Source organism: Podarcis melisellensis, assembly GCF_964234715.1.
Source record: "Podarcis melisellensis genome assembly, chromosome: 2".
NCBI lineage: Eukaryota > Metazoa > Chordata > Lepidosauria > Squamata > Lacertidae > Podarcis > Podarcis melisellensis.
The window spans coordinates 3985976-3996012 of NC_138529.1; the positions used below are offsets into that span (position 1 = coordinate 3985976).

Here is a 10037-nt window from a genome sequence, read left to right on the forward strand (position 1 = left end):
CAGTTTCCCGTGATCCTCTGCATCCTTAAGAAGATGAGAAAAGCCCTGCTGGATCAGATCAAATACCTATGTCCCCTAAAATCTAGCTTCCCACAGTGGCCAGCCCATGGGAAGTCCACAACCGGGACATGAGTGCCACACTCCCCTAGAGACTCTCTAGTTGCAGAGGCATGCTTCCTCTGAGATTGGAGGCGACACAGCCATCCATCATGACTAGCCTTAGCCTTAGTCTCCAGAAAATAGCCAAATCTATTTTAGCCAAATCTATTTCTGATAGCCTTAGTCTCCAGAAAATAGCCAAATCTCCTATCAGAGTTGGCCAAGCTGGTGGCCAGACCAAATCTTGTGACAGCAAACACCATAGTTTTAACTGCACTGAGCAAAAGAACTGCTTCCCTTTGTCTGCCCCAAATCTCCCACCATTCAGTTTCACTGGATGACCCCTCGTATTATGGGATAGGAAGAAAACCTTCTCTCTATCCACTTCCTGCACAGTGTGCATCATTTTATTGCGTGAATGTAGGCAATGGCAACACCATCACCTAAAGAAACACCACCCACCCTCTTGTACACGCGCAAATGCAGCAAACCACACGCAGCTCCAGACCAATTCCTGGAGACGGAATGTCGTGCCCTTGACGGAATCACAGGAAACACCTTGTCCCTGGAAAGCCATGGCAGCGTGCCTGGCGCAGGGGCCTCTTCCTTCTCCTGCATTGTTTACAACACACCAAGCCGGATTTTCTTTTCTGCCTTGTGGTTGTGACCTGCGTGATGCAAGCAGAGGGGGAAAAGCCTCATCGGTGGAGCAGCTTCCAAGAACCCTATGCCTGGGAGCAGGCCCCATTGAATGTGGTGGAGCTTAGGATTGAGCTTCGGGTCCCACTGCAAGCAATGGGTCTGGTTTCATTCACTTCAGAAGGACTTGGAACAGAATCCTGCTCACGGTTACTGAGCCAAGTCCCACTGTGTTCAGTGGAGCATAGAGTGGAGTGCACCCTAAACATACAATTTGATCTCAGTCGGGCTTATTTCTAAGAAAATGTGCATAGGGTTGTTCTGAAAGTATGGTTCAGTGCGATTCAGTTGGCCTGAGAATTTGATCTTGGGAAATCTTTATTCTACCAAGTCTAACAAAGTTGCTGCCATCTAGCCAATGTCTCCAGCAATGGAATAAGGCATTTGCAACCAATCAGGGATCCTAGTGGTTGTATACAGTGCTCACTCGACTTCCTGCTGTTCCTGTGGCGCCCTAGAATCACATGGTCTCTTGCTGCCTCTGTTTGCCACTTATAGAGAATAATAATTTGTAAACTGGGAATGACTGAACTTTCACATTTGTCCTCTGGACCTAACACAATGTGGTTTTTTGTTTTTAACGCACTTTGTAGTTGAAAGGGTGCACTATCCTGTCAGGGAGAAAGCACTGTTTAAATCCCATTGGTTTCAATGGGAGAGATTTAAGCACATTAATCATTGCTACCATTGAAAGCAATGAGATTGAATGCTAGCTGGGTTGTGGGCTCTTAAAATGCAAATGATTCCTGGAAGTGCTAAAGGAATAATGAGGCCTTTCCAGCTAATCAATTAACCAATGCAAATTATGATAATCAAACTGCAAAGCAACCAGATGGATAACCAATTGCAAAATATGTGTATTAGCTAACTTTTCAAACATTTCCCCGACTCAGGATCAAGGGTGGAAGGGAGAATCACACACTCTGAGCACCAAATGTTAAGTATGAACCTTCCCTTATGAAGCTGCAGAGGCAATAAGCTTCCCTTTCAACAGTTTGTCCGCACAAAAGCCAAAGGAAGCTAGCTAAGCTGTGAGGTCTTCATCACCACCTTACTAACTCTGCCAACTGGGCCTCCATTGTGTGGTTGGGACTTTGAAATGCTAATAAATTTGCCTCACAATATCACCAGCAGCCCCGGTTTTCCTTCCTTGCTTTTATCATCCTGTTGTTGTCTGGAAAAGCCTGTGTTTTTAGAAGCTCTCCTCTACATCTTTTTTTTTAACCAACAACTTGTTCTTTTAAAAAATAAATATTTTTAAAAATACATTTTTTTAAAAAAAAACTACCTCGGTTTACCATTCATTCTGCAATAACAAGTGCTAGACCTCAAATTTGCCTGCAGGGAAATACCGACCCTCTGTGTATTTATTCACGCCTCAGTTTTCCTCCAGGGAGCTGGAGGAATTCTCTCCCTCATTTTATCCTCACAACAACCCTGTGATGTAGGTTAGGTGGAGAGCGACTGGCTCAAGGTCACCCAATGAGCTTCATGGCAGGGCAGGGATTCGAACCTTGGTCTCTCAGGTCCTAGTGCAGCACTCTTAACCACTTGCTTTTGCAGCTTTTGCTGGAACAGACTAACACAGCTTTGTTGTTGTTTAGTCGTTTAGTCGTGTCCGACTCTTCATGACCCCATGGACCAGAGCACGCCAGGCACTCCTGTCTTCCACTGCCTCCCGCAGTGACTAACACAGCTGCCCTTCTGGAAATTGCCACTAAGGTTCTTCATTGTTCAGGAAAAGGCATTCTCAATATGCTCAGAGGCATTCTCATTTCTTCACATTTTCCTAATTCAAACCCAAGTTCTGATGGAGACGAACGCTTTGTTGGATCTGCCAACGAAGGCTGAAACTTTTCTCGGGGTTAGCAAAAGCCAAGGGTTCTTTCAGTGAAGCTATGTTTAGGATTTCGCCATTGACTGAGGATTAAATCAGAAAGAATCACAAGAAAAAAGAAAAAGAAAAAAATGAGATTAACTCTGCCAGTCTGGAACACGTTTTCTCAGAGGGAAACCCCAGTGAGATCAGTGCCACTTACTTTCAAATAAACTTAGGGAAGCAATGTTATTCTGTGTCACATGTGCCACAGTGTTAGACAGCTGTGAAAAGGCAAATTCAAAGCTACAGATCATTAGGAAAGGAAATTTAAAAATTAGAATTGCAGACGTCATAATGCTGTTCTGGTGTGGCTGCATTTGGAATGCCAGACCTACAAATCTACACATTTTGCCCTAGTGGCGACTTGGAAACCAATCTGCCTGTGTGTTTGGCTGCCCTGCTCCCTAAAATGTCTGATTGACCTTCATGTTTATAGATAAATAATTTTTTACAAAGGCACTGCAAGCCTTTGGTGCTTTCTCCTACAAAGGAGATGGAGCTTCTAAATATGGGCACAGAAGAAAGCAGACAGGCAAAAAGTGCTCGCTCCAAAACAGCACATCGATTTTTTTTTTAAACCGCTTCTCCCTAAAAACCTCTTAGCAATTCTGCCAAATCTGGCAGATAGGAGTCCAGTCTCCACTCTGACAGGCAACTGACGCATTCCAGACCCTTGGAACAAAGCCAGTCAGTTGCCCATGAGAGCCTATTGTGTCCCCATCAACTATCATGCCTAGATAAAGGTAAAGGGACCCCTGACCATTAGGTCCAGTCGTGGACGACTCTGGGGTTGCGGTGCTCATCTTGCTTTACTGGCCGAGGAAGCCGGTGTACAGCTTCTGGGTCATGTGGCCAGCAGGACTAAGCCGCTTCTGGCGAACCAGAGCAGTGCATGGAAACGCCGTTTACCTAGCGCACTACTAAAGTTCCCATCAGACCTGGCATAGCTCAGCGATCCCTCCTCTGATCTTGATGCCCAAATCCAGGTCCAGCTCTCCCATTCCTCCCCAGTCTGCAACACACATCAAAGAAGGCCAATGGAAAGGATCAGTGTGTCTCTTCTCACAGCGCCTCTGGTTTCCAGAGCGGAAGGGATGTGGATTTAGCAGCAGCAGTTTGGGGGCAAAAGCCAAGGGGACAGCCTGGGTTTGGCTGCTCTGCAAGGAGATGGTGGACGGCTGCCAGAGCGCTGAAAGAGCCAGGGTGATGGCAGAAAGGGCCAGCTGGTTTATCTAATGCCAACTTTCCTACAGGAGCAGACACATGACAGCTGAGTCTCCCCCACCCACCCACAGATCCTTGTCCTCTCCCCTCCCCTCCTGTTCCTTGGCAATTTGCTTAGCCTTTTCTGGAGGGACCACACGGAGCCAAAAATCTGGATATGAACCCTGCATAACATTCATAGGATCTGCAAGGCTCGCTTTGCAGGTCGTTTCACACACACATTGTGCAGGATCGTGGTGCGTGACACCCAACAAGACATGCCTGCGCCAAATTGCCTTGAACACAGGAATGAGGTGTTCGAAGCAACACCTGTCCAGACAACCAGTTTAACATTTGGTATAAAACTATTCATGGATCGTACTACTTCAGACTGCAAGCAGGGGGTGGGGTGACATCCCTGATTGTTCCCCTGTACAGAGAACTCTCAATTATAAAACTGTTGACTGGCACCTGTCCATCTTGGGAGACCATGGAAGAGGGTGCCTTGGGAGTGAAGACAAATAGTTGCAGCACTTACTGTAACTGCTGCCTCCCGCGTTGTTTTTGCTGTGTTAGCAGCCCTGAAGTGACCTCCCTGGGGCACAAGCCTGGGCAGTGTGTGTGGAGGTCCCAGGCTGCCCAGATGTCAAGACCCTCCTCTCAGCCTTGCTGATGGGCTCCGAAGGAAAGCAGAGGAAGATGTTGGGCACCAGCTTTGTTGCAGGAGTTGCCAGAAGGAGGTGTACAAGTCGCCATCCCACCATCTTAGGGACTTCAGATTTTTGTAGGGTCTATTCCTTAGCCTTTCTTCTCCTGAAGATGCCCTGCAGGCCAGCAAGTATGGACAATTCCCATCATCCCTGACCCCTGGTCCTGTTAGCTAGGGATGATGGGAGTGGTAGTCCCAAAACGTTGGGAGGGCCAAGTTTGCCTGTGCTGCACCAGCAGGATCTGAGCACCAGAGCCCTCTCCCCTGCTGTGGTTTCCAGCAACCAGAATTCAGAAGCATTTCTGCCTCCAGCTGTGGAGGTGGAGCAGAACCACCCCGGCTAGGAGCCAAGGACAGCCATCTCCTCCATGAATGGTTCTAAGCCTCTTTAAAAGTCATTCAAGTTGGTAGCCATCATCATGGCCTCCTGGGGGAGGGAGTTCCACAATTTAACTATGTGCTTTATTTTATCTCACCTGACGCTCCATTGGATGCCCAGAAGTTTGATGGGGGGGGGACTTTATCCACTTTCTCCATACAGTGCATTATTTCATCAACCTCTATCACGTCAACTCTTACTCATCTTTTCTTTAAAGATTTCCAGACACTGCGTTCTTTCTTCCCAGGGGAGTTGCTCCACCCCCTTGGTCATCTTGGTTGCCCTGAGCAATGGTCTCCTGTCAGGGCTTGGGTGTGCCGCCCTGCCGCCCTTGTCATGTCTTCACAGTGAACACCTAAAGAGGCTTTAGATGTCGGGGGAAGAATTCAAGCCCAGCTTTCCCCCAACATGCTAATTTTCCAATTTTAGATAGTTGGGCAGGTGGCAGTCTGAAACGGCACAGTTCCAGAATTTTTCATTTTATTTAAACCACTTTTATCCCTGTATTCAGCCAAAAAGGGGTCCCAGAGCAGCTTGTAACTGTCAGCCGTAGGACTTAAGGACAGGACACAAAAGGAAATGGGGTTGGGGGGTGGAAAGCAAATTACCAGCTGGTGATGACCAGTTGGAACAGAAAGATTTCAATGCGAGAAGAAGCCAAAAGCTGCTAGTTTTCAGCAGAGCGGATGGAGAGTCCATGCAGCTCTCCTCTGTCTGCTGGAATGGCTGTTGCTGACAGGTGAGGGTGGAGGTGGTCTCCCAGCAGCGCAGACCCAGAGGCCTGTAGCCTCATCTCTCTCCCTCTCTTACAGCCTGAAGGAATAGCAGTTGCAGATGATGGTCGAGAAGTCCAATGATGAACAGTTTTCAGTGATCTCATAATATGCGATGTCATAATATGTGACATCATAATAATGGAATGGACATGAGCAGAGTATCTTTACTTCACCATTGAATAACCACTTATCTGGGGCTAAAGGGAAGTGGGTTTGACCTCCAGGCAAATTTTACTTGCTTTATGCTTGAAGATCTCTCTCTCACTCACACACACACACACACACACACACACACACACACATTTTCTTTTCACAAAAGAAGACCTGTTGCCTGAAGTAACCACCTCACTAGACAGAGCTGCAGCACTCTTTGGAAACAAAGCCCCAAAACTTTTGCAGGTGAAAACAGTATTTTTTTAAAAATAATCATAGTCTTTTCATAAAATAATAAAACAGCAGCAGAAAACAACAATATACAGCCACATATGGAGTCAATCCTCTGTAGGTACACAGATTTGGTCTCTTGCTGTACTATCATTGTGTTGTTGTTGTTGATGTTGTTGTTGTTTAGTGGTTTAGTCGTGTCCGACTCTTCGTGACCCCATGGACCAGAGCATGCCAGGCACTTCTGTCTTCCACTGCCTGCCCCAGTTTGGTCAAACTCCTGTTCGTAGCTTCGAGAACATTGTCCAACCATCTCGTCCTCTGTCGTCCCCTTCTCCTTGTGCCCTCAATCTTTCCCAACATCAGGGTCTTTTCCAGGGAGTCTTCTCTTCTCACGAGGTGGCCAAAGTACTGGAGCCTCAGCTTCACGATCTGTCCTTCCAGTGAGCACTCAGGGCTGATTTCCTTAAGAATGGATAGGTTTGATCTTCTTGCAGTTCATGGGACTCTCAAGAGTCTCCTCCAGCACCAGAATTCAAAAGCATCAATTCTTCGGCGATCAGCCTTCTTTATGGTCCATCTCTCACTTCCATACTTCACTACTGGGAAAACCATAGCTTTAACTATACGGACCTTTGTTGGCAAGTTGATGTCTCTACTTTTTAAGATACTGTCTAGGTTTGTCATTGCTTTTCTGCCAAGAAGCAGGCATATTTTAATTTCCTGACTGCTGTCACCAACTGCAGTGATCATGGAGCCCAAGAAAGTAAAATCTCTCACTGCCTCCATTTCTTCCCCTTCTATTTGCCAGGAGGTGATGGGACCAGTGGCTATGATCTTCATTTTTTTTGATGTTGAGCTTCAGACCATATTTTGCGCTCTCCTCTTTCACCCTCATTAAAAGGTTCTTTAATTCCTCCTCACTTTCTGCCATCAAGGTGGTGTCATCTGCATATCTGAGGTTGTTGATATTTCTTCCGGCAATCTTAATTCCGGCTTCGGATTCATCCAGCCCAGCCTTTCGCATGATGAATTCTGCATATGTTAAATAAACAGGGAGACAATATACAGCCTTGTCGTACTCCTTTCCCAATTTTGAACCAATCAGTTGTTCCATATCCAGTTCTAACTGTAGCTTCTTGTCCCACATAGAAATTTCCCAGGAGACAGATGAGGTGATCAGGCATTCCCATTTCTTTAAGAACTTGCCATAGTTTGCTGTGGTCGACACAGTCAAAGGCTTTTGCATAGTCAATGAAGCAGAAGTAGATGTCTTCCTGGAACTCTCTAGCTTTCTCCATAATCCAGCGCATGTTTGCAATTTGGTCTCTGGTTCCTCTGCCCCTTCAAAATCCCACTTGCACTTCTGGGAGTTCTCGGTCCACATACTGCTTAAGCCTGCCTTGTAGAATTTGTAGAAACCTACCCAGGTTCATAGTTCTTACATTCCAGGTTCCTATGCAATATTTTTCTTTACAGCATTGGACTTTCCTTTCACTTCCAGGCATATCAGCTCAATCTACTTGTACTTGTCCTCCGCTCTTCCTCAGTAGCATGTTGGACGCCTTCCAACCTGAGGGGCTCATCTTCCAGTGTCATAACTTTTATATACCTGTTGTCTTTGTCCATGGAGTTTTCTTGGCAGGGATACTGGAGTGGCTTGCCGGTTCCTGCTCCAGATGGATCACGTTTGATCAAAACTCTCCACTATGACCTGTCCATCTTGGGTGGCCCTGCACAGCATAGCTCATAGCGTCTCTGAGTTATTCAAGCCCCTTCGCCACGGCAAGGCAGTGATCCATGAAGGGGCTAACATTGTGTACTCCATGCTAAACCGAATGTGGCTGAGCCAGTGGCCCTCCAGATATTGTGGGTAAAAATAGAATTGAAAGCAGGATGGTGTCTAATCTCCCCAATACCATCATGTGCCCAAATCATCATAAATGCCCAATAAAAAGGACGTCTGGAGGGGCCTTTAGATGACCTCTGAATACCAGCCACTGGGGAACAACAGTGGGAGAAGGCTGTTGCCCCTAACTTGTTTAATCAATTAAACAAAATGTTCTGCTTTGGGGCTTTCAAGAGCACCTGGTTGGCCACTGTGGAAAACATAGACTGTCTTTGCTGGACTGAAGGCCAAATGCAAGAGGGTGCTTCCTATGTTCTTATGCCAGTTAGTTAGTTAGTTAGTTAGTTAGTTAGTTAGTTAGTTAGTTACCGGTAGTTTATAAATATATGTAATAAACAGATCCCAGTTCCACATACCTTTTACCCTGAGGAGAGGAAAGCAATTTAGATCAGTCTTAGGAGCTGGGCAATTTAGAGGACAAATGGCCTGCAAAGGAGATTCAGCATCCCCTCTCCTCTCTTCTGCCACGGCTCCATTTCCATTTGAGGCATCTAAGCAGCAAGGCTACTTGGCTGATTATCAGTCACCCAAGGAAACTGCAATGAACAGACTGACAACCTCCCAGGTGAATCCATCTTCAGTTTCTCAAGTCCTGGGAAAAGATTGAAAGCCCTCACCATGAGAGTCCTGAGCTTAGCATTATTGGTGCATGGGTGGTTAACCTGTGGCCAGCCAGATGTTGTTGAACTACAACTCCCATCAGCCCCATCCAGTGTAGCCAATGGTCAGGGAGGATGACAGCTGTCATTCAGGAACATCTGGAGGGCCACAGGTTTCCCACCCACCTGGTGTAGACACCACACAACAAATCACTAGGCTGAAGATAAGAAATGTGCCCCTCTAGTCTGCAGAAAGCATAATCTGCTGGAAGTGCATTCCAGACAGTGATGATTCAATACTCCAAATAATGGTGAAGCTGAACCCTAGATGTAAAAGGTCTCGCCTCCAGACCATATACTGGTACTTGCATGATACATCAGCTGCTTCTGCCTCGCCTTCTCCAGATGTCAGCAGTTGCTTAGCATTCAGACTTCCTGGAAGCAAAAACGTTTCTTGTGATGCTGCTGCTCTTGATGGACTCTTAACTCCCATTCAAGCAAGTGAGCCAAGCTGGAACCTCCAGGGAAGGAGGCAAGGAAAACAAAAGCATCACCTTCTCCTCCACAAATCTGCACATCACTTAAGATCTTCATCAGAGGTCCTTCTACACTCAGGGGCTCCCACAAACTGAGGTCAGGCTATCAGAGAGAGGGCCTTCTCAGTGTGGGCACCCAAATTGTACAACTACTTCCCTAGGCAACTATCTTTTAACTGTCAGGCAAAGCTGTCCTGTTTCTACCACCCCCACCCCGACTTTTGATGACATTTTATTCTGTGAACTGCCCTGAGATCTTTTGATGAATAGTTTATTTATTTATTTATTTATTTATTATTATTATTATTATTATTATTATTATTATTATTATTATTATTACATTACCTTGTATGACAATAGCTCAGTTGTCAGTTGTGGAGCACATGCTTGGCATGCAAAAGGTCCCAATTTCAACCCCTGGAATCTCCAGTTTAAAAGGAGCAGAGGGAAAGAAATGGAGCAGCTGGCAGCTCCTCCTGCTCCTACCACTGGCGGGAGGCTGCTTCAGCCTTCCTTCCCCTGGAATGGAGGAGGAGTAGCAGAAGGAGCCGGCCACTGGAGCCACACTGGGATCCATGCTTCGCCTCCGCACTTATGGGACTTGGACGAGGCACAGCCCCTACCCCCAAAATATTGAGGGGGCCAAAAGGGGCTCTGCCCCCTAGAGCTGGCACCCCTGCCCGTAACTCTTCGCCAGCCTGACTCATCTCTGCCTCTCCAGCCTCTGCTTCTGCCTCTGATTCTGGACTTCGCTCTGCCACAGACTCTCCCTGCTCACTAAGCCCTGTTACGTCCTCAGCTTCCAACATGACCTTTTCTCCCTCTTCTCCCTCTTCATTGTTGTCCCACCATCACTCCCCAGGCC

General features: G+C 46.7%; 1 long non-coding RNA gene across 1 annotated transcript; it reads right to left on the minus strand.

The window, feature by feature from the left end:
- Nucleotides 1-490: 490 nt before the first annotated feature.
- Nucleotides 491-5808, minus strand: LOC309363155. The gene is made up of 2 exons (XR_014165283.1): nt 5577-5808; nt 491-767 (listed from the first exon to the last, which is right to left on the minus strand). It is a non-coding gene; the product is annotated as an uncharacterized lncRNA (long non-coding RNA).
- Nucleotides 5809-10037: the final 4229 nt, after the last annotated feature.